The following is a 25,006-nucleotide window of genomic DNA, read 5'->3' as shown; positions in this document are numbered from 1 at the left end:
TGGTCACCTGCTAGCAACTCCCATTTCTTACCTGTCACTGCATGAGGGTGTTTAGCCCACCCTTCTAGCCCACAGCCTAACCTTGGAGCAGGCAACGGGTATGGGGTGGAGCATTCTGCACCAGTAATAGATGGAACACGGTGAAAATTATCCTGGCAGGAATTATCCTCACGTCTTGGCGGACAGGTCTGAGGTGCTCCCCACAGCCTTTTAGAGGGTGCTCTGTAGGACTAAGTCCAGCTTGCCCACAGTGGTAACCACCGTTATTTTCTCCTGTCCTTTCTCACATCCCCATTCGCTCATCATGCTTCCTGAATTAACTCCTAGCGAGAGAGTTGAAATCTAAATCCTTACTTTGGGACAGGGGTCCTTCTGAGTAATTCCCTATCAGTCTGTTTTTCGGGGCTCTCTGATCCTCCAGTGACCAACCTGGATTGACATAATGCCTTCCTGGTCCTTCTAGAAGTCCCAGACTGTGTGTAGTGGTGGTCCCAGAGTTCTCCCATCACCACACATAGTCAGTCCGGCTAGCAAATTAGATGAAGGTGGGTCAAAAATTGGGGCAGAGGCCAACTGGATCTGCTTCCAGCTGACTCAAGTGTTTGTCTCAGAGGTGAGGGAGCTCTGTCCAGGGCATCCATTTGGAATGAAGGCTAGACATGGGAGGTGATAGCTAGGTAATGCCAAGAGTGCACTCTTTAGAGGGAGTAACGTTCCCTTCCTTCCAAAGACTAATGAGGGTGCAGATGAATTGCTTGAGCCATTTCTGTTTGTTGTGGCGATTGCAAGATGTTGCCCAGTATTCCAAAGGAAAAAATGTTCTCTGTGTGGGGCAGTCTTTGCCACGTTTCCTTGTGACAGAGGGAGCAGCATCACCTTCTAGATTTTCTCAATGGAGTACGACGTGTGTAATAAAATATAAATAGGCCTTTCAGAAGCATCTATGTGTTTCATTTTTTCAACCTTTAGATGCATTAAAACTAAGCACAGTTTTATATGAATTCTAGATGATATGTAGTATTTTTATTTGCTACCTCATTGCTAAATGTTTCATATAAAACTGAAGAGGAAAAAAATACACAGTCCCACATACAAAAGAAGAAGCAGATGGATAAATGTGACCGTGGGAAGAGGCAGAGAATTAAGGGCCCCTCCTTGCCAGGGAGGGACGGAAGTAGAGTAACTTACTCATTAGCTGTTTGCTACCACTGTATTGGGAGTAGGCTATTAGTATTCGTAAGAATCTACAGGTGTCTTTGTTATCTTTTTATCCTTTAAATGTACATATAAATGAGTATGTATTATTTATAGATGTGTTTGAATTTAGAAACATCAAGCTTAAAAAGAAATACAGCATGGCAGGAATATTTGATTTAATGCTCAGTGGAGAGTGGAGAAGGGGCTTTCTGAAGGAAGACTGTGCTGTTGTCTAACCTTAGCGAGGGACTTTCCTACTAGCTCTTTGGCGGCAGTTCAAGTGTAGAAAGATTCTCGGGTGGAAGAGAACACAGGAGCTAAGGAACGAGGAGAATGGGGTCACAGTCTGTCCTTTCTCCTGGCTAGTCGTGAGACCTTGAGCCTATGCTGCACACTGCCTTGCAGCTGTTCATCCTGCCTGCATCAGTCCATGGCAGTCTATGGTCTTGACACTGGATGCCTTCTCACAGGCTGCCCTGGGCGTGGCCTGACTCACAGTCAGTGCTTTAGTTTGCACAAGAGCAATGAGATTGGTGAGCCATAGTGAGGCGGTGTGTGTGTGTGTGTGTGTGCGTGTCCCAGTCCCTCCTCTGCACGTGTACATGTATAATACTGGACATTTTGCAACACAGGGCATTATGCATGCTAAGCAAGCACTCAACCACTGAGATATACCCCCAAGCCCAGCTCCATGGTTTTCAGAGGAACCATGAAGCCCTGGTACATCCAAGCCACTTACCTGCACATGTTGGTAGCAATCGGGAAAGCCCGAGTCAGCCTCTCGCTCTGTTTTCATTTCCTCGGCAGCTTCTACATTGGCCAAGAAAAACAGCATACTTACAGAAATTCCTGGTAATAACTGCTTTCTGCTTGAGTATGGAGAAACATGCCTGTCTGTGGTTTATTTTTTGAATGGATAATTCATCATATCTGGATAAAAAATCTCATAATCTCCACAGACTTTCTTTCACAATTTTGGTTCCTTTGAGAGTATAGGAACAACCTCAGATCCATTCAAGCAAAATGGCTCTTTAGTGGCTGAGGAAGCAATGCCTTCCAGGTCCATTTGCGGCTAAAAGGGGAAGGAGGGTCCTCAGCTGCTGGCCTTGGAGTACTGGGCTCTGGGCCTGAGCTCTGACTTACCAGTTGCTGGGGATAGTATGGGGCCAGAGACCCAACCTGAACATTTAATGAGCTCTCAGAACAATTTTACTGATATTCATTACTATTGCCCCTCTCAGATGAATGACACTAAGGCCAGTAGGAAAGGTGGGCAATGGTGTCACCTGCTGCTAAGTGGCAGAGCTGAGACTTAGACCCAATTGTCGTAGAGCAGTGGTTCTCGACCTCCCAGATGCCGAGGTCCCTTAATACAGCCCCTCATGTTGTAGTGACCCCCAGCCATAAAATTATTTTCATTACTATTTCATAACTACAATTTCGCTACCTTTGTGAATATTAATGTAAACATCTGTGTTTTCCAATGGTCTTAGGTGACCCCTGTGAAAGGGTCATTCTACCACCAAAGGGGTCACAACCCACAGGTTGAGAACAGCTGTCTTAGGTGGTAAATCTTCTAACTATAACACAGACTGAGCTAACCTCCTGAACCAGTGCACCTGAGACATGAAACTCCAATTACGCCATGCAACCTGTGAGCCAGGCTCTAGACTCGAAACTTAGGGAAGGACTCAGGCCTCTCCTTGTCTCTTTGAGGATGCAGAAGTGTACAGAGCCTCCCTGACAGCACCCTGCAAGGTTCCTTTCTGCCAACATTCCTCTTCAAAGCTTTTAAGAAGTCAAGGCCCAGGGAGGCAGGGGATGCTGAGGGGCTGAGGGCCCCTGAGCAGTACCGGGTGAGCTAAACCAAAGTAACCCATTCCAGACCCTGGAAGTCAGCTGGAAGGTCCCCTAGCCCTTCCATTTCTGATACTGTCTGCAGACCCCTGACATACCCAGATGTGTTCCTAGAGCTTTCTGATGCACTGGCTACCGGGGTGTTTCAGGTGTGGGCTACAGGCATCCTTAAATAATCAGGCAAGTGTTCCCAGGGGAAAATAGGCTTCAGATGAGAAGAAGCTGCTGCTGTCCTTGGGCCCAGACCGATGTCATGCTCTTGGCTGGATGCAAGTTCCCCTGGGGCTGATACCTGGTGCAGAGGTGTACCTACTGCTGAGATGTGGCTGTCCTGCAAAGCTAAGCTGAGCCTAGCCAGAGCCAGGGCCCCTTACAATAGGCTAGAGGCCAGCTTGCCTGTCTGTGGGTTGCTCTCCTTCCCTGCCTCCTGGCCTATTGTTTGGTTTCATTCCCCAAGACTCCTCAGCAAGTCTTGATTAAATGTTACAGCCTGGCCCCAGGAGCTATCAGGGTGGATCCAGGGGAGAAACTTGTCTACAGTTGAGTCAGAGCTTTAAAGAGACAGCACCCCCGGAAGCCCCGTGAAACAGGAGTGGGCACAACCACTGCACGTCTACCTAGACGGAGCTAGACAAAGGGGTGCCATGTGTCTCCCTACATAAGAAAAGAAAGGAGCTCACACCCACCCTGGTCTGCTTGGTGCAGCAGCAGCTGGCCTGCCTGTCCCTGAATTAGGGGTGTTGGTGCTGCCCCGCCTCTCAGGGCACTTGAGGTGGTCTAATAAGGCAGAGGAGATGCAGAAACGCTCCAAATGGTCCACAGTGCCAGGCAAATGTGAGGCGTCATCATGAAAAGCTTAAATTTATGGGTCTGAAGGAGAAGCAACATCTGGGAAGGAATTATTGCAATTTAAAGGGAGATTGTGCGACTGTTTATAAGTGCGGAATCTGGAAGCGATGTCTGGTTTCTTTTTTTTTTTTTTTTTTTTTTTTTTTACAAACTAATTTGTATTCCAGTCAGAAAACTATGGTGTGACTATCTTCCAGATGTTCAAAAGAAAATTGTAGAAGATGAGTTACATCTTGGATGCATTTTCTGTCTTTTAATAGGCTCCACCAAGCATCTCCTATATGCCAGGTGTACCCCTCTGATGACATCTTTGATGACATGGTGGACAAGTCAGGCTGTAATAAATCCAGTCAGTGCTTTCAGTGTCCCCTCACGGTGGACACTTTAGGAAATACAAAGGTCCTGCCCCAGTGACAGAAACATCTATCTACTCGTGTGATAGGGACAGAGGTTGGTTGTTGCTATTGAGTGGTATAACTGAGTTGGGCACATAATTGTGAATTTCTGAAGGATTAGCTGTTTAATAGAGAAAAATAGTTTGGGTGTGATCTGCAAACTTTCTGGAAATGCTTCAGTCTACATTTCTAGCAGTTTAGTTAATAGCATAATAGGATCCATTCAAGACATGAGCACCCCATTTTCCTTGTCTCTACATTCTTTTTCACCCCAAGACAATGAGGAACCTAAGGGATGGGGCCACTGATGCCAGGTTGGCCTGTTTGGAATGCTACATGGGTGGCACACGTGCTGATAGTGAGACAGTCTTGTGTTTGCAGGCAAAGTGTCTGTGCTCCAAGCGGAGCTGGGAAACTTCTGGAGAGGAGGGGCAGACAAATGTCCAGTTACAGAGAAGAGCTGGGAAATCTGAGATCGGGACACTAGGAAGAGCTTCATTTGCCTGGACTCACCAGGGTCCCAGGACCTTAAGTGATGCCTCTTTGTTGAGGAGCTCTGTAACAAGCCTCAAGGTTTAGCACAATCTCTGTAGCAGCAACAAAGTTACCTCATGAGCCTGTTGTCATGAGGCAGATGTGACTTGGCTCAAGCTGACATCACAGAATGCCAAAGTCTGGGAGGCTTCACCATTGAAAATGACATCATGGTTCTGCAAGCTGGAGAATCCCAGAGCAGTCCTCATTAGGCAGCTTCTAGAGGAGTGCTCTCCTGGCCTCAAGCTGAAACCCTCTCTATGTGTCTTCATGGGGAGATCTTGGGGGAGACCTGTTAATGACACTCCATCTTTTATGAAGGTACCAGTTCAAACGTTGTGTCAGGTTGGGTTCACAGTTATAGCTACTGCTCTGAAGCCTCTACCTTCAAATACAGTCGGGTAGGGCGTTAAGGCTTCCACATAAATGAGTTTGGAACACATAATCAGTCTGTATCGTAAGATGAGAGATGACATGGCCAAATTCAAGCATCAGTAGCAGAAGCCAATGATAGCTTAGTGTGTCCGCTTAGCATTCTGACAGTGAGTGTTCTGGGTGTCAGTGGAGAGAGGGAGAGGGGAATCAGAGTTTTCATGAAAGATAGGTAGGGAAAGTTGTATCCTGAAATAATCTAAAATAGCATTTTTTTTTTTTTTTTGGAGATAGCTCAAGCATGTCATCGTTGTCCTGGTGGAGAGAGAGGACAGATAGTTGACCCAAGGATGGGTAAAAATTGTTCCCTGAAGTTAGGAGAGGGTGAAAAAAATTCTCACATATCAATGGCTTCTGGCTCCAAAGCTCTGACAAAAATCTTCCTCTTCAGAACTTAATTCCTCGTATTAGGAAGAATTTAAATGTCATTTAACTCAACTTTTGTCTTGTGGGGCGAATGATGATAATGAAGATACTGACTGAGGAACGCTGGGTTAATCATCTTACTGATTGCAAAGAACGAAAAAGAGTTGCTCACTGTTGACAAAGCCAGAAGCAGGTGGAGGAGGGGAACTTTGAAGCGGGGTGAGGTCGCCTGACCCAACCAGGCTGTCTGGGGACAGAGTGGGGTGTAGATTCAGCATGGGTGACTGAAATGAGGGTGGTCCCCATACCTTTACTCTCCTCTTATCCAGTCCGATGATGAGCATGGGACCACCTACGATCCTTAGTGACAGGGCCATTCTCATCCAGAGATCCTGTTCTGTCTCCCTTTTGTGACACTTTCTGTGTGACTTGGGATGCCTCTTATTTGCTGAGATCCTCTGTTTCCTCACTTGTAAAATGGAAAATAATAAAAGTACTCGGTTCGTCAACTTGTTAGAGAAGGTAAAGGTGGAACGTGTGGTGCTGCATTTTGCAAACCTCAAGCATCTTGGAATTGTTATTTCTCTAAACAAGCAGCATGGCCCCAGCAGACACAAGCTTGCTTTGAGGAATATATGTCCACAATAAAGCTTGCCAGGCAGGGCCTCGAGAGCGGTGGGAAACAAGTCATGGATCTCGTCAGCGGCCTACGCTGGACCTTAATGGAGATGGGAATCTCTGCGTGGTGCCTGGTGGACTTTTAGACGTGCTCTGTCTTTGCATCCCCACTCTCCGTTTTTAAAAGCAGAGCCTTCCGGACCCCTCGGCCCAGTGAACCATTGTGAACTTAATGGATAAACCTGATGCTTATTTTTGTATTGGCAAGATGCCTGCAGGCTTTGGTGAGCCCGTGGTTGATATTATTAATGGATGGCCTGTTTTTCTGTCTTCTTGAAAGAAAGCAAGTATGAATGAGTGTTCCCTCTACGGGATGTGTTTGGATGTCTGATCCTCACGCCAAAGCTGCTGGGGAACCCTGCATCCAGGCTGGCAGGAGGTAGGCTTGAGGCTAGTTTTCCCCTTTCAGCTTATAGCCTCCAGCTCTGTTCCTTTGCTTTCCAAGAAAGGGGGAATCTCTGTTCCCTAGCCAGCCAAGGGATGTTGGACTGCTGAGTGCTAGAACTGTAATTGGGGTGTATGGTCAAGAGTCAGGCATAGCTGCTTTCTGATCCTATATCAAACTGGAGACTCCCTAATTGGTTTCTCTTCTCTGCAGGCAGTTTCTCTCTTTAAAAAAAAAAAAAAAAAAAAAAAAAAAAAAGGTGTCTTTTATAGAGATGTTAAAAACTCCTAGGGCCCTTGTTTATAATTCTCTTGGCTATCAGTTTGGTTCGTGTCATGAATCATCTACACTCACAGATTTTGAGTTGAAATGTCTCTCTGACTTAGATTTTGAAAGCGCTCAGCATTTAACCCAAACAGCCCGTTCTGGTTTCTTGTTTTCATGATGGTCTTTGTCTTGTCAAAGTCAGTCTCATCCATTAAGTACCCTGGGAGGTGAAGGTTAAAGATCTCATTTACGAGGAGTAACATTACCTGCTGTGATTTTTTTAAAGAGAGAATCCTCTGTCCTTTTGTTTTTTAATGTCAGTTTTGTTAAGATTGGAAATTGTCCCCTAGTAATTCAGTTAATGGAAGAGAGGGGATCAGCTGACCTGAAACACCCAGGATCAAGTCCCCACGTGAGATACCCTGCTCCCTGGGACTTCTTAGAGTCCGTCCTGAGACGTCTCCCCAGCCCATGACCCTCTGAGACAAGGGGAGGGGTTACAGTGCTGTGTTTTGGATCAGAATCATTACCAGAATCAGACATAGCAATGCACTTCTTGAAACCCAGTGCTCAGGAAGCAGAGACAGGAGGATCTCTGCGTTTGAGTCCAGCTAAGTCTACATAGGACTTAGCTGTGTGGAGGACCCTGCTTAAAACAACAAAATATTACTAGAAAAAGATTATTTGCTTTTTTTTTTAAATTAGGTAATTTCCTCAATTACATTTCCAATGCTATCCAAAAAGTCCCCAATACACTCCCCCCCCCAGTCCCCCACCCACCCACCCCCACCCCTTGGCCCTGGCATTCCCCTGTACTGGGGCATATAAAGTTGGCAAGTCCAATGGGCCTCTCTTTCCAGTGATGGCCTACTAGGCCATCTTTTGATACAAATGCAGCTAGAGACAAGAGCTCTGGGGTACTGGTTAGTTCATAATAATGATCCACCTATGGGGTCGCAGTTCCCTTTAGCTCCTTGGGTACTTTCTCTAGCTCCTCCATTGGGGGCCCTGTGATACATCCAATAGCTGACTGTGAGCATCCACTTCTGTGTTTGCTAGGCCCTGGCATAGTCTCACAAGAGACAGCTATATTTGGGTCCTTTCAGCAAAATCTTGCTAGTGTATGCAATGGTGTCAGCGTTTGGAAGCTGATTATGGGATGGATCCCTGGATATGGCAGTCTTTAGATGGTCCATCCTTTCTTCACAGCTCCAAACTTTATCTCTGTAACTCTTTCCATGGGTGTTTTGTTCCCAATTCCAAGAAGGGGCACAGTGTCCATCCACACTTTGGTCTTCGTCCTTCTTGAGTTTCATGCGTTTAACAAATTGTATCTTATATTATTTGCTTTTTATTGATTTTTTTTTTTAATTTGGGAGCAGGAGGTGGGGAGGTGGAGAAGTGGCTCAGCCGTTAAAGGCTAGGCTCACAACCAAAGATTGGTTTATTTTTTAATTAATATTTTCTTCCTTCCCTTTCCTTCCTCCATTCCCTCTCAAAATCAAGGCCTCCTTCTTTAAACACACACACACAAAGTACATAATACCTAAATATATAAATCCATCCATTTAGCATCGCCTATATGTATATGATATTATGGCTAAGTATGTGATATTGGATAATCAATTAGGAGGCTCGTCCCTGGAAAAGCATCTTCGTTGTCTGTAGTTCTTTGTCTATTTGTGGGGCCCTATGGGATTTCTCCCTTTACGTGTCAGCGTGTCTTTTGGGTTGTCTTTGTTTGAGCAGTTGTCATGTCATTGCTGAGGTGTCATGAGTGAGGCTTCCCTGTCATTTCTAGGAGACACAATCTCACAACAGACTCCCTGGTCCTCACCATGTCTCTGCCTCCTCTTCTGTAAAGCTCCCCAAGCCTTAGAGTCAGACACTGTGTTGTACATGTGTCAGACAGGCCGAGCACCCCACGCTTACTTGTTCTCTGCATTTTAGCCAGTTGTGGTTTTCCATAACTGTCTCCCTTTGTTGCAATGAGAAATTTCTTTGGTGAAGGGTGAGAGCTATACTTACCACAGTCTAAGGATAAATATTTAGAGTGTAGTTAGGAATGATGCTCATTAAGTAAGGTAGCAGGAGTAGGTTCTCTAAGGTGCCCACCCTTACTGGTCCAGGTTAGTTGGCTAGATTTCTAGTAGCAGCCATGCTTTCCCTCTTGTTAAGTACCATTGGTTAGTGCCAAGAGATGAGCATTGATACTGCTCCCTTCGGGCTATTCACACCATGCTGGCCGTCATTGTGGTTCATAAGAATAGAAATAGCTTTCTGACCATTGAAACTGGCTTTCTAATAACTTAAAATCATTTTCTATGCCAAGTAGCTCATTAAGGCAGAATGTGTATGGGTGAGTGGGTGTCATTTGTAGACTACCTAAGAAGAAGAGCTGATGCCTCCCGATCTATTGTGTGCTGCCGTGGCATGGGCACCACGGACCTGAGAGTCAAGGATTAAAATACTATCTTTTTTCAGGTTCAGAGCTGACTACAAGGAATGGAGGTTAGATAGAAGGAAAAACAGCAAGAAAGGAAAAATATGAAAAGATAAAGAAAACTACTGAAGCAGATTGGGGCTAGATGTACTCTAAGAAGAGTTAAAACCCCCATAAGGGAGGAGCCTGGTGGGAATGGGCCAAAGCATCGTGACTTGGGAGCTTCTTGCTGGGGACTTGGGATGACTGATAGCCCTATCAAGAGGGGACAGTGCTGATGAGACATACAAGAGCTCATAAAGCGTGTTCTCTAGTTTGAGAAATAAGAAGTGGGTTCTTAGGAATTAAGTAACTTACCCAGTATCATGAAACCATGTAGTAATATAAGAATCCCCATTGTAAAGTCATTTGTTTAATCCTCTCCAAAAGTAACAAATAAGTTCATATGTGTCGTTTGAAGAGAGTCAAACAAAAGAACAAATCACAGAAGCATAGGTACGGTATAAAGATACCATAGTACAATATCCCAGCCCTAATAATGAGTGTAGGGGTAATTACTGCCTATGCACTGCAGGTTGTAAGGGGAGGCAGCTATTACTGAAACCTAGTGGGGAGGGGGGGATGCACTGTCCCCTTCATTTGAGGGACATAGACGGCATTTGAATACACAACAGAGTCAAGGCCAACCCATACTCAGCCTCCTACTGATACCCACATAGGTTGAACCTAACTGGAGTCAGAGGATATCAAAACCATGGTGATACCCAATACAGATCAGGTGTGCTTCAAAGGACATAGAGCAGGTGGTAGGGTAGGGAGCTGACCTGGACGAAGAGAGTTGTTCTGCATACTAGCAAACAGGCCATTTCCTATCAGGAAAAGAAGCCTGACTTTGCATGTGGCTTAATCCTTTCAGAACTCTTACCATGATCTCCTCACAAGTGGTGTCGAACACAATAAAGGTAGAACCACTGTTGTAAGAGTAAGTCATAGACTGTTCTGTAAGCCTTCTCCACTACTGCCCCTTAACCTTCTGTCTGGTCTGAGCCATATTCATTCAGCTCCAACCTGGGCCATGGGTATTGTCTAGCTGGAGAGATGTGAACCTACCTGGGTGGAGGAGAAGAAAAACAGATAATGTGGGTTTCTGAGAGATTTTTCTCAGGTGTCTGATCACTAGGATCCTCATGCTTTTAATTAATAGCCTTTCCAATGGCCCACAAGTCACTCCACAATCAGAATAACCACCAGTCAAGCTTCATCTTCTTGAATGTCCCAGAAGATGTTTGGAATGGCCCAGCCACAGAGACTTTCTCATTGATCTTAGAATGAAGTCCCAGTTCCCAAAGCCCTTTGCACGCGCTCTTCCCTCTGTCACAGACTCCTATGTGACCTGTTCCCCACTCCTTTCCAATATGTACATAATGTCACACTCTATGATGCGGATCTCACACACTCTATTGAAATTTGACAGCAGTCCCCAGATAGCAACGTGTTCTACTCCATCCCTATCTACTCCATCCCTACAAATAGTACCCACCTTCTTCTAATATAGTCTTCACCTGGTAAGTTCATTGTGTCCTGTTTGTTTCTTCCCACTAGACAGTGGACTCCATGAGGCTAATGATACTCATTTCCTTTTGTCCATTCATGCCTTTCCATTGCCTAGAACATGGCCTAGCATGCTGGAGATACGCAATAGTAATTGAGTGAATGAGAAATGAATGAGTGAATGGATGAATGGGTGAATGAATGAGGGTCTTGAGAACCAGTGTGACCACTACCTTTTAGACTTCTCTCTTCACCAACACCTATCTGCTGAGGATCTTTCCCAGAAATTCATTGCTCTTCCGATCACCATTGTTGCCAATACCTTGTGGCTGGAGTGATCGATGTCTCCGCATGCGTCACACTGGCTTGGTGGAGGAAATGTATTCACGACTTTGGCTCAGTGTCAAAATTAAATGGTGACCTTGGCTCACTTTGCCTCCCCACAGAGGTTATTTCTTAATCATAAAGGGAACACTCTGTCCTTGGGAAAAGTAATATTTCTGCCACCTTCAGCTTTCAAATGGCTATTTGATATGGCTCACGGGTGTCCCTGTCAGAGCCAGCTGAAAAAGCTTAGGTAGAGAGGATCAGCAAACGACCCGTCGTGTCATCAGATGCTGGCCATGAGGTGAGATTCGTTTACAATAACTTATTTACCTGTCCAAATCCTTCATACCACATTAAAGCTTTCTCCTGCTAGCTAGGACCCTGGAGTGCTAAGAGGAAAAAGGAAAATCAATTGCTAATGATATATTCCATTAAAAAAATATATTGATTTCCAGGTAATGACAGTCCTGTGCTTTTGCAGGGAGGATGCCATTTCCCATCATGGCGATGGCTTTCTCATATATTACGTTTGAAAGAGTGAACAAGGGATCACTCTTCCTTCCCATAATAGATAGCCTCTTTCTAGTAGATATTAAATCTATATTTAAAACATTTCTCTCCAGGGATTCCATTCTTCGCCTCCTCAAGGTCTTCTTCCCCATTGTCTAAAAGAAGTAATGATTTGTTATTGTAATTCTGGACTTTATGGTCTTTTTCAGCATTAGGTTAAAGACCGCATTTCTTGGGGCCTTCCATCTTGAACTGCTTTGTATGGATTGGGTGGGCAACAATGCCATCATTCTTATTCTTATTTTCTGCTAAAGGCTCAGTGATGGGGATTAGAGCTAGCCTGTGTGGAAGATGGAGAAGATGATGGGGTACTGCTCACTATACCATATCATCTGTGTGTGCTAAGGTATTCGTACCCTTGTTTAAGAGAGTCCACAGGAGGAGGGGTCAACACCATGGAAAAGCCTGAGGCAGAGACAAGCATCCATTAAGGGGGTGGGGCTCATCTATGAACTCAAAATAGATAGTTCACAAAAAATGATAGTTGTTCCCTACCCCAACCCCATTCTTTCCCTCTCTCTCTCTCTCTCCAGACTGTCTGGCTTCCCCGCTATGCCCATGCTTTGCTAAGTGCTGGTGGCCATCGAAGTTTTTGCATCCTGGGGACGAATCCTGAGCTGACCAGAGACGGACGGCGCAAGGTAAGTATCTGCTTAACAACCTTGGAATGAGGGAGACATCTCATGTGGACAAAGCTAGCTGTCTTCTCTCATTCTGAAGGGCTAGGGAAAAGGGAAATGGAACTGATCACTTGCTTAATGGTTGGTGAGAGTTTTACCATGAATCACAGGTACCCAGGACTCCCTCAGCCATCTTGGCCTCAACCAGATCTCAAGTGTCTGGTAGGGAGAAAGATCTGGAGATGACCAGCAGCTATATGATCTTAAAATACCTCAAAACTATTGTTCTTTTTATAGTTAAGAAAGTTAAAATCTTATAATTCAGAAGAAGTGGGACTGGGTGGGTAGGGGAACAGGGTGGGGGGAAGGGTATAGGGGACTTTCGGGATAGCATTTGAAATATAAATGAAGAAAATATCTAATAAAAAATTGAAAAAAAGAAAAAAATCTTACAATTCAGCTTTTTGTTATTAAAATGTATTATTAGACATCATGAAAATATTATGTTTTTAAAAATCATCTCAAGTGCTGAGGGCAGTTTAGTGGCAGAAGGAAGTCTTGGAATACACAAGGCCCCAGATTCAGCCTCTAACACCAAAAGAACCATACATGTATATATGTACATATTCGATAGAGAAAAACCTAAAATCATGTGGATACAATTATATTTTATGGAGAGTAACATTTTGCTGTCTCTTTTTTCTCATGTACATACATAAAATGTGCACATATGTATGCATACACATATACATGGAATCACATTGTATCCACTACTACTTAGTAAATGTTTTGACTCAGCAGTATGTTAAGGTAGCATTTTATCTCAGTGATTCGAAATCTGTATAATTTATCAAAGCTTCTTATGTTAGGGATATAATAGTTACATGTATATACATGTAATACATATACAGAGCCTACTTAATGCCCTAGAGGTAGACTTCTAAGATATTGTTGAATCATCTACCGTAGCAGTACCACAAAATACATTTCTGAGGATGTACTTTGCATAGCCATTGATGTCCTGATGTTAAACTTAGAGAGAAATGGCCTAACATTTAGGTTCAGAACTGTCAATCCAGGAGAGAGTAGGGTGGGAATTGTCAGGTGGTGTGTGTGTAGCGGTGACCTACCTGATGAGAGCATCCTTCGAGCAGGCCAGCATACATCTGCACCGATAATGGAGCCTGCAACTGGACTTGACAGTGCTCACGCATTTACAACCACTAAAGGTGAGGACCCTAGCTTGCAGTGAAGGAGGATGAGGATGAGGTGGGAGTGCAGGGTTTCAGGATAGCTAAGGCTCAGCTGACCTGTTCTTGGGCACCCCTGATCGGAGCCTTATAGCATCTGCCTTGGATCAGCAGATACTCTGACCTTACCCTCAAGCATCAGGCCAGCACGGCTTCCTTCCATGGCAGGATTCTCTGTTGGTCAGAGAGCCTTGTCTTGGGATTCAGTAACAGTGCAATTAAAGATAATAGAGGATTCTGGGATTCTTCATAGAGACAGATTAAAACCTGTGCTTCTATGATCCCAGGTTATAGGGAGCAGAGATTGCAATCAGGAAGTTAGAGGAAACTACAGGCTGGGCCTAGATCAGATGCCACCGTAAAGGTGCCCACCACCCAACTATGCCTCCAGCAGCTGCCTCCAAGTAATACAGAAAGCATGGCATGGAGAAGGACTGATTGGCTCCAGATCCCGATTGCTGGCAGGCTGTTGCCATGAATCTAATATCATCTCTAACTCAGAGTTGGGGTAGAGGGACAGTCTTATCCATCATAGTCCTAGACCTTGGGGGGTGTTTTACTTCTGTGGCTGTTGGGTCAGTGAAGTGTGGAGTTTGGGAGCCATCTCCTTCCCAGCAAACAGAAGGATAAAGAAGAAATGTGGAGGTTCGCTCCAGTGTAAGACGGATTTCGTTGGGTATGCCAGGGAAGAGGTGGTCGAGGAGGCCCTAGAGTAGTGATTTTGGCTCCTTAAACAATTGCCCTTAGTTTGGTTCTTACACCCTGTTGCTGTTGCCGGTTGACATGGAACCCAGATTTACCCCAACTCTGGGCAGACATGCATAGATTGGGCATGGAGACGGAGGTTGATCTGAACTTCTCACTAGGTATACCAGATAGAGTACACTTCTGAGGGCTTTAGTGTCGGCATCCCCAGACTGATGTCCCTATAGTGGATATTTGTCTGGCCCACTATCGGTCCATTCTGAAGGGTAGGAACTGTGTCTAATGCCATTCTGAATTTTCTGTCCACATCCCACCAACACCAACTCTGCAAGCCAGCCAGGACTGTCCCTCTGAGTACCCATCATATATATGGGCCCAGAACTAGATATGTTCCTTATTCTTGGTCATTATATTCGCTCATTCTCCCAGACAATAGGAGAAGATGATGGAACTCACTATGGCCCCTGTTGACCAGTAGAAACAGCCCGGGACCAGTTTACTGAGTCCTATTACAAAGCAGGCCAGTTCAGGAACAATGTGTGGAGAGCTGCTGCCTGCCCTCTGAAGTTGGATGGAAATTGCCCAAGTAATAAAAAGAAAAGTCCCAGAAGTAGTGAGAGACAAGTCTGACTTCTGTGCTGCCAGGGGTGGTAAGCTCAAGACTCAAGGCTATGCAGAACTGAAGACTGGGTGGTGGGTTAAGAATGGTAGGGACAAACCTCTGAGCTCTGGAGCAGTTAGAAAGCCAATGCCAATCTCATTGGCACTGAGAACAGGGCTGTACTGCATCCCGTGCCTCTGTCACTGGGACTGTGTTCACCTCATGCCATCAGTCCTCCCCAGTACTTTCCCCCCAACAAGCAAAATCCCCCCTGTTCTGGCTCTGTTAGACCTCTGTGGTCCCTACCCCAAGGATGGACCAATACTGCTTCTGGCCGCCATATATGCCCAGTTCATTCCTGTTTGTCCTTGGTGTCTTTCTGGGTCCATCCTGGGGACCTCCACAGCCACCTCCTCCACTGAACATCTGAGTGCTCAGTCCCTTGAAAAAACAATGTGCCCATGGCCACCGTCTGGACACAATTTCTTACCCAGGCTTTGACTGTGGCTGGTGTGTTCTTGCATACCCGTGTTTTCATCAAAAGTTTCCCCAGGACCTCGGTGGCTTCCTTCCTGTCTTTATGGAGTCATACAGCTTTGCCCTCCTTTGCTGTGTGAACTGAAAATCTCTGGCTTTCCTTCCTCCCATCCCCTAAGGCAGTGGCTCTCGACCTTCCTCATTCTGAGACCCTTTAACACTGTTCCTCATGGTGTAGTAACCCCCAACCATAAAATTATTTTTGTTGCTACTTCATAACTGAAATTTTGCTACTATTATGAATCATGATGTAAATATCTGATATGCAGGATATCTGATATGGGACCCCCAAAGGAGGGGGACCCACAGGTTGAGAACGAATGCCCTAAGGCTCTCCCCCAGTTCTCCATCTCTCTAGTGTCCTCTGTTCTTTCAGCCTTGCTTGTGCCTTGGACTTGATGCTCAGCTGAGTCTCTGTTTATGTTACATTTCAGAGTCCTTCTTGAATTAAACCTGTCTAAAATAAAGTCCCTTTGTTCCTGTTTCCTGTGGCCTTACCAGGGGATTTGTTGGCACTCCACATTCCCTGGCTATATCTGTAGCCTCTGTCTTGGGGTCTCATCTTCCTGCTCTGACCACTAGCTTCTAGAGAGCACGGTCTATCCTTTTCTCCACAGTCTTGGAACGGGGCTTAGTCAATACATGAGGACATAGTATCATGTTCTGCCAGATACTGCAGAACCACAGACCTTATCCTCATAGGCAGTGTGATGGAGAGGACCCTGGAATTGGAGACAGCTCACCAGCTTCCAGCCCACTGTACCAGTAACTGTAAGAACCATCTATCAGAATTAGACTAACCCTGAACTCCTGTGAGGAGACTGGGGGAAGATAAGGGGGGTCTATGGGGACAATGAGAGGAAATTAAGGAAATACTGTGAGGGGACACAGAGGGAAGGGGGGCAGATATGCTACCTGGCCATTGTGCCCAGCCTCAGGGAACAGAGCTATGGCCCAGACAGCTTTGCCAGAGGTCTGGGTCTGTCCACCAGGAATTCTAATTGAATTGTTCTTACTAGATGATATCTAGCTTGAATTGCTGCTCCCAATTTAAACTGTCAACTAATACTTGTGCCATCAGAAAGCAGGAGATACCCTGGAGGGACCCAGGGAACTCAGAGTCTATGTGCTCATAGGAATTCCACTTAGCTGGTGACAGGCAGGGCGAAAGGTACATCCCAGTTCAGTCTGTCTTCAAAACCTTGTTTGTCACCTAGACTAGAAATAGTTTCTCTGAAGACCCCAGAGTTTGTTTTTGTGTCAAAGTTTGACTTTCTAAGTGGCCTTCCTTGGCTTGTAGGTAGGCATCCTCACTGGTAGCCAAGACTGCTGGGAACCGTTGGGAATTTGTCATCTTTGTGAAGACAGCCGGGGGGGGGGGGGTAAAGCACAGAGGTTAGCCTCAGCCTGGACTCTGTGAAGTGCTTAGGGTGGAACACCTTTTTAAAAATGAGGCTCAGACAAAAAAAAAAAAAAAATGAGGCTCAGAGCTGGAGAGATGGCTCAGTGGTTAAGAGCACTGACTGTTCTTCCAGAGGTCCTGAGTTCAAATCCCAGCAACCACATGGTGCTCACAACCATCTGTAATAGAACCCAATGTCCTCTTCCGGTGTGTCCAAAGAGAGTAACAGGGTACTCATACATAAAATAAATCTAAAAAAAAAAGATTACTGTTATATAACTGAAATAACTTTTTAAAAATGAGGCTCATCATGGTCTTGCCAGCACTGCTCTAGTAAAGGACCACGTGTGCATTTTTGAGTGACCCTACTCTTAAACTTGTAGATCTTCATCCATTATAGACAATCTCACTTACCCACAATTAAAAACTGTTGGAAAGTACTTTTAATCCATTTTGTTGATAGATGCCGATAAGCCCAGTACTGAGGTAGCCAAGAAAAGTGGATCTTGAGTTGAAAGTCCATCCGGGCTGCATATTGAGATACTGTCTCATTAAAACAAATCAAGTATTCTTTTAAACATTTATCTTCTCATCTGAATTTCTCCCTGCTCCCTCCACCATGACCTCTGCCTGGAACAGACAGTGCCAGAAGCAGCGGGGGCTGCAGGATGCAAACTCAGCACACTGGGAAGCAAAGGGCTGCTGTAATGCTCACTCCTTCATCCCTCGAAGCACTTATTGGCAGCCACACTATGTATTATGCCACATCTGCTATCCAGATAGCTTCAACCAATGCTCTGTCCTTAACAAGCTTTCCTGCAGGGAGACCAGCATCCAAACAGACTGTGATAACATCCAAAGGATGCAACAAGCGTTTACCCTAAGTGCTATGGGGGAACATGCTTAACAAATGTCCCTTAAACCATTTCTATAAGGCCGGGTATCACCACACCAAGCACTGGGAATATTGCAGGAACCATATGAGAAGAGTCCCCAACCCAGGGCTTGCACTGAAAACAGAGTTGCCATCGCAGCCTGCAGATCATGCCGCTTGCTTCTGGATCCTCCTCCGATCTAGGCCACTTGGAAGCTCACCCGTTACAGCTGCTGATCGGTATTTTTACTCTCACTTATGAACAAGCTGGAGGCGAGAGGATGGAGATATTTAAGCCTCATTCACAGAACCAAAGCTTGCTTCCCTACCCGTGTGAGACCGAAGCAGCCTAGCAACCCTTGTGGGCCCTTCGTTTGATTTGTAGCAACTCATTTAGATACAAGCATCTGGATTGTAAGGTAGCCGCAACAAAAAGAAATCATTAAAGCATATTTCTGCCTTTACACAGTAAACTAATAACAGCACAGAGGTGACAATTAATCCACCCTCCGCCCCTTCCCCGGGTACCCAGGCAGATGCTGACCATGGGAAATAAAATCGTAACACGCAGAGTCTTCAGAAGGCCGTTTCAGAGCTCCGTACTCAGGGATGTGCGTGCATGAGGCAGCCCAGATGAAGCTGGAGCCCCGCCCTCCCATTAGCACATAGAGTGGTACCCTGCCTCTCCATCCCAGAATAAATAGTGTGATTATTTATTTAACACCAATTCTGAGGCTTTCTAACATGCATTTGGAGTGCTCTGCCATCTTGCATAGGCACGCGCTTAGGTGCAGCTGCTGACACATTTGGATCCAGTGAGAGAAATCTGCCTCGTGCCAACTAGTGGCTGATGGACTTTGCTCCCGCCTTGACTCCCGGGCTAATGTACTCCTTGGAGCACTTTGTCCTCTTAAACCTAAGTGTCTCATCTTTTCTAGCGCTGTGCTTCTGTGAGAACGCTCTCCTCTAGTGAAGCCCTGAGGCTGGGACACTCCCAACACCCATTCAGCCTCAGCTCCTCTCAGTGCTGCTATGGGATTTCTACCGTTCCCTGTGTATCTGGCTCCTCACCTAGCTCTTGGCCTCCTCTAGGTATATGAGGGTGGCCCTGCAGAGCTGAGCCAGAGCCCACACACTAGGAACTGCTGACTGAGTATAGACAGACTCAGCAGTACTGGGCCCTGGTCCCACCCATCATAGGACCCTCCTGAAGGCAGTGGTGGAACTCCATCTCTGGGATACTCCCTGAGGTGTGTCACAAAGAAGACTTGGAAATATGGTTTATGGTTTAGGAGTCAGAAAGATCCGCCCAAACTTCGCTGGAACCCAGGCCCTTGTATACCGTCTCACATTCAAGCCACACTTAGATGTGTACATTCAGTAGTTAGGCATTCCATTCATAACTAGGCACATTTCTAGTAAGCTGCAGAGGTTCAAAGCATAGTTGTCAGCATCAAACTGCCTGGATTCAAATACCAGCATTGCCTCCTTCCCAGTGTAGGGGATAACCCCCAAGCCTTGCTAACTTCAGCTGCAAATAAGGAGTAGTATTATAAAGTATTATCAGGAATAGTGTCTAAAGTATGGCACCGTATGGAGATTTGCTGTTAGTCTAAATGGCAGGGGCCCCAGCAGAGGATGAGACGCTAACTCTTGCTCTCTTCACACCAAATGCACCTTCAGAGATGTCCTGGCTGTGCATAGCTATCCACAGGCCTCCGCTAGTCAGAGATGTCCTGGCTGTGCATTGCTATCCACAGGCCTCCGCTAGTCTGTTATTCTGCTGCTGTGGCTTACTAAACACACCAGTCAGCAGGTGACCTCTATGTCTAGGAGGTAGAGTGGGCCACCTCCACACAGAGGCATCCCAGACAACTACCAAGGTGTATCCAATTCCATTTCCCATGGAAACATACCCCTTTGAACTGATTGGAACCTAATTTCTTTACCTATATCATGGGGGGTTGGATTCACTGTGGATCCCCAAGGGCCTATCAGGCTGTCCCCAGGAGTGACACTGGATATGGCCCATGAGGGTTTCTGGGACTCCACCACAATTAGCACCGTGGCTTTAGAAGATATGTCAGCATGTCCTTGGGGCATCTCTCATTAACAATTATGAAGTCATTATCTGGTAAATAATTCATAACCCGAGAGATGGAATAAGCAGCCAATAAACAATAATCCATTTAAATGAAGCTTGGCAGGGTGAGGGTGTGGCCACACGGAAGTTCTAAAGGGCATTTCCCTGCTCACCTCCAGTGTAATTTGCTTGTTGCTAAGAGTCCTGCTCAGGCAGGCCTGGCCTCTTCTCTGAAATCACCCTTTGCTACCCACCCAATGGTGTTGCCTGCCCCTGAGCTCACCCAGGAGACAGTCTGTGGTGAAGGCAGGATCCATGCAAAGGGCTGTATTTGCCCCTGGGCCCCACCCCATTGTCATCCCCCTCCCCCCATCAGTAAGGCTGAGCTCTTTACAGAGCAATAAATTTGGGTCAGGGTGAGATGTTGTGTAACTTGCCACAGTCACTTTAGTAGAAACCTGGGTCTGGAATCCAGGTTCCTCTGACATGAGAGCTGTCAGGATTGGCCAGTGTCTTGCTCCCTTCTGAGTTTTATTTCTCATCATTTGTCTAACCCTTGTCTCTGTGTGACCTGTGACTCCCCAGTAAAACAGTGAACATGGGAGGCCCATGCCCTCCTCCTGTCCCCTAGCTGGGTTGGACCTCAAGAGGTACCTGTATAGACTAAGCCGCCTAGTTGCGTAATTATGTAGTTAGGTATCTTAGTGGTATTTGAAGGCTAACTATGGGTACCCGAGAGACAGCAGGAGGAGATTTATTCAGAACACTAAACCTGAATGTCCATCTTCTAACAGACTTATTGGTTTCTACCCATTAGGGCAGAGACAGCAGCCTCTGCCTGTGCCTGTGCTCAGAGCCTTGTGTACCTTAGTTATGGCTGTAAGTTGGTGATTCAGAGCAGGTTAGCTCTAGAAAGTTCCCCTTTCCTGCCTGATCCATCATCCTACCCACAGAGCTGGTCCACCCTCCATCTGCAGGGCCACTTCAGAGACCTGCCCGAGGCGCTTGGGGCTCTAACCTCACTGCTAAGAGTCCATTCCTCCTGCTCTTTCTCCTGAAGAGCAGACAGCATCCTTCCCAAAGCCTGGACTTAGGAAACATTCTCTTCAGGCTTCTTAAGCAACTGGAGTCTTGAGCTGTTTGCTCCAAGGAACAGGGTGGGGTGGCAGATGTGTAATTGTCACACATCTGGAATGCTGTACAGACCTCTGTGGTCATACTCTGTGGTGAAGGTGGCCACAGTGGTTTTTAGACTTGCTTATTTCTCCACAGCCACACTAACCAGCCCCAGGCGAGGTTCGTCCTGGCCTTCTTAACCTCTCCTCCTGCAGCTAGCAGGGTGGTCAGGCAAATGAGGGCATGAGGGCAGGCAGATGGGTCACTTGCGTCTTTCTAGAAGGGCTTAAAGCAGCAGAGCCCTCACCCCTGCCTTTGAACTGTCTTGCCTCTCGGGAGGCACTGGCCCTGACTTCCTTAATGGTTAGGCTACCACAGTGGCATAGTCTCTGCTTGATGCCAAGCTCCTTTCTTTCAGGATCGAGGGTCAGTTCAACCTAGACATCCATCTTTTGTCCCTCCATGACCAATTCAAATTGCCTGCAGTTTTCCACAGAAGTCTCCTAGAAAGGAAGCTACTACCTTCATTCCTGGGGCCTAAAAAGGCTGGACTCAGCCTGTTAGCCACAGAATAGCATGGAGCACTGACCCCCTCCCCCACCTGTCCCCTGCTTAGTTCTAGAAAAGAATTCATAGAGGGACCCATTAAGGCATCATAAATCAAAACAGGAGTGATAACAGGTATGAGATAATCTATGGAGCAAAGATTGTCACCTACATGAAACTATACATATGTGTGTGTGTGTGTGTATACATATCCATATATGGGCTATAGACTGCCACAAGCCTGCCTCCAAGCCTTCGTTGGAATAGCCTGCAATTCTGGTGATGAATGTGAAACCTTCTACCTGTTTCTTGCTATACAGAAGAGAGAATACCTCCAAAGATGTGTGTTCGGAGGCTTGCTCCAGATGAGTACTCTCCCTCATCAAGTTGGGCTGGTCCTGGGGAGGCCAGGAAGTTACCACTCCAGCCCACTAGGCCGGGTCCTGGATAGATGGACAGGGAAGGCAACTGTATTGCAGACAGAGGCAAAGACAAAGTTTAACCCCAGTGATATGAATGAGAGAAACTGGTGTTTATCACAAGACAGAGAGCATGGCATTTCTGTGGGATACAGCAAAGATATCCTGACAGCCCCAGGGACTGATGCTAGATGGCTGGCATGTTCACATATAACATGTCTTCCATTCTCAGTGAGGGGTCCTCTGGGCTGCTAAGTGGAGTTCCTGGAGAAGCCTGCTCAGAGGTCAACCCTCCTCTCCGTCCTCCTCTATCTGTAGCAAGCCCTGATTGTCTCTGACACTAAAACCTCAGCCCAGAGATCTCCAGGGAAGGAAATTCCATCAGCTCCCAAAGACCTGTTCCAGTGGCTCCTGCAGGCTTTTCTTCTATCTGACCTAAATCTCCCTTGCTGCAATTTAAGCCCATTTTCCCTTGTTTTGTTTTGAGTGGAAGTAGAGACCAGCTCGTCCCCAGTTGCCTCTGAAGGCAGGGTGAACTAGGAGCTCTACTGTATCTCCCGCCACACGGAGGTGTGTTCAGAATCCTGTTGAGTCGGTCTTGGTGGCGCCTCCAGTGAGAGCAGCATCCACAGCAATGACCAGGTCTCATCCTGGTGGGGTGCAGGGAGTATAGGGGTGAGAGTAGCAAGTGCTGAGGTGCCACAGGCAAGGGTGTGGTTCCTGGGGGGCCAGAAGACAGGCATGTGACCAGAGCTGCATTATTGAAAACTGAGTCTAATTAAGCAGCCAGGTCTTCCATAGGAGGGTGTGCTATGGGATGCCAAGTTTTAGAGATGGCATGGAGTCAGTTTTGTCAACTCTAGGTCACAGGCTAAGGTTTGAGAAAACCACCTTCTTGTTTGGAGTCCCCTAGATTCTAGCGCCTAGGTGGACACTCCCAGCTTTCCACAGCTGATGCACATCCCAAAGTTTGCATACCACAGACCACTCATGCATTTGCTTGGTGAAGTCTTCGCAAAAGGGGTGCCTCAGGCAGGGAGATCAGCTCGGATGCATATTTTCTTATTAGAGGTTTCTGCTGACCTCGTGGTCTCCCTGACCACTAAGTTTCTCTCTCTCTCTCTCTCTCTCTCTCTCTCTCTCTCTCTCTCTCTCTCTCTCTCTCTCTCTCTCTCTCTCTCTCTCTCTCTCTCTCTCTCAACGTCTGAGAGTAACTAACCTCCACTTGTTTGGGCTAAGAGATTCACTACTTTGTAGGCCATCAGAGCCAGTTCCCGGAAGAGCTGGGTTCATAATGTGTTTGTTTACTCTGATTGGGAAGCAGTAGATGACACGCAGCAGCTATGTCTAAAAAGCAACAAGGACGAATAGCCCTGACAGCGCTCAGATAGCTCATAACATATGTAAGAGGAGAATCTTTATTTTTCCTAGGCCAATGGAATCTAAACCCTCCTCCTCTACAGGAGGAGCGGAGAGAAACTGAATCCTTTTTCCTACACGGTTCATCTTGCTTCAGTCCTGAGTTGTGAGCAAGGTCATTGGACTGTTTTTTCCATTGCTTGGTCAAAAGTGCCCTCCCCCAAACTTGGCTTCAGTACAGTAGAGGAGGGGGTGTAGTCTGCATTGATTGAATTTAAATAATGGAATTGCCATTAATATCTTCCATAAAAGATGATTGATTCTGACTTGGATTTATGGGAAGTTGGGGCTTATGAAAGTAAACAGAGTGGCAGTCGTTCAATACAAGGCTGGTTTATGCACCAGTTCCCCCTCAGGGCTGGTTAAAAGGATGGGCTCCCAGCCTAGCCTCCCCTATGCCAGCAGCTGGGTCAGGAGGGTCCCTGCAGACTTTGGAAGGCTGCCTAGGCTAATCCAGGAGACCGGCTGAGCTCTCCCCCTCCCTCCTTCCTTACATCAGATCTGAGAGAGAAACTCTCTGACTTTGTTCCCTGGGTGAATAGCTTCCATCCCTGTTCATGGAAGCCTATTGACCCCTGTATGGCAGAGGATCCCTAGTGGCACAGAATGTTTTCCCTGCTCCTTTTACATGGTCCCTCGCTGCACAGATGCCCCAAGCCCTGTGACAGGTGGCTGCATGGGTAATAGCATCTTCTGAGCTGTGTTTTCTAGAACCTGAGAGTTCAGGAGGTGCACTGGTTTCCTACAGGTGTTAGAAAGCAGGCACTCCCCTAGCCTGCCCTCTGCAGCTCAGTGGCCACAGCCAGGTCAGCACCAGCCACAAACACATGTACCTTTTCAAAGCACAACCCCATCAGGACCCACTTTTTTACTCCCTCATTCTCTTGCGCTCTCTCTCTCTCTCTCTCTCTCTCTCTCTCTCTCTCTCTCTCTCTCATGCTTCTACTCTGAGATAACCTTTTGGTCATCCCCACTCCCCGCAATAAAACTCTTGCATGAGATCTGTTGTGTGGTGTGATCATAATAGCGTACCTTGGCCCCAGCTCACCAAGCCACACTGTCACAGTACCCTAACAATAGGGACTTTGGTGCTGCATGGTGACCCAGAACAAGTTTCTCTAGCCATTTGTCTCCTACTTGGGAAAAATCCCCCTAAGAAAGAAGTACAGGGATCCTGAAGAGCCTTGGTGAGGGACAGGGCTGGGATTTCAGTGCACTAAGTTTTCAAACCCCAGAGTCTCAGAGTGGTAGCTTGCACGGGTGTGAGGCTTCTCCAGTGCAAGCCATCAGTCCCTAATCCTCTTAGGCTCAGGTGGCCTCTTTTATCCCTGCAGGTCTGGATTTCTTATCACTCTCTTCCAGCCTTCAAGTACTATTGATCTCCTGTCCCACACCTATAAACTGGCAACTCCCAAACCTGTCCCTAAGTGCCTGCCCCACATGTCCATCCACCCTCCCCCCACCAAAATGCCCTTTCGGTGCCATAGACTTGCCTGGACTCACCTCTGTCCCGAGCCCCCTCCTAGGAAGAGCAGCATCACCTCCTCAGACCTGGATCACCGAGGCATAGTCCAGCTTCCCCT

General features: G+C 46.6%; 1 protein-coding gene across 6 annotated transcripts in view; it reads left to right on the top strand.

Annotated features, from left to right (window-relative positions):
- The window catches only part of Klhl29 (kelch like family member 29), a 300,571-nt gene that overhangs the window by 73,276 nt on the left and 202,289 nt on the right, over positions 1-25,006 (top strand). For 5 of the 6 annotated variants that reach the window (XM_021179297.3, XR_015045162.1, XR_015045161.1 and 2 more), the window contains one exon: positions 12,385-12,492. The exons of the other annotated variant lie outside the window; for it this stretch is intronic. The gene's annotated coding sequence lies outside the window, so the exon portion shown is untranslated. Of the gene's footprint in view, positions 1-12,384; positions 12,493-25,006 lie in introns of those variants that run through there. 6 annotated transcript variants of the gene reach the window in all.

The sequence above is a fragment of the Mus caroli genome, unplaced genomic scaffold (genome assembly GCF_978045245.1).
Source record: "Mus caroli unplaced genomic scaffold, Mus_caroli_1 scaffold_14, whole genome shotgun sequence".
Lineage (NCBI taxonomy): Eukaryota > Metazoa > Chordata > Mammalia > Rodentia > Muridae > Mus > Mus caroli.
Note: the sequence above shows the minus strand (reverse complement) of the source record. Positions and strands in the feature narration are given on the sequence as shown.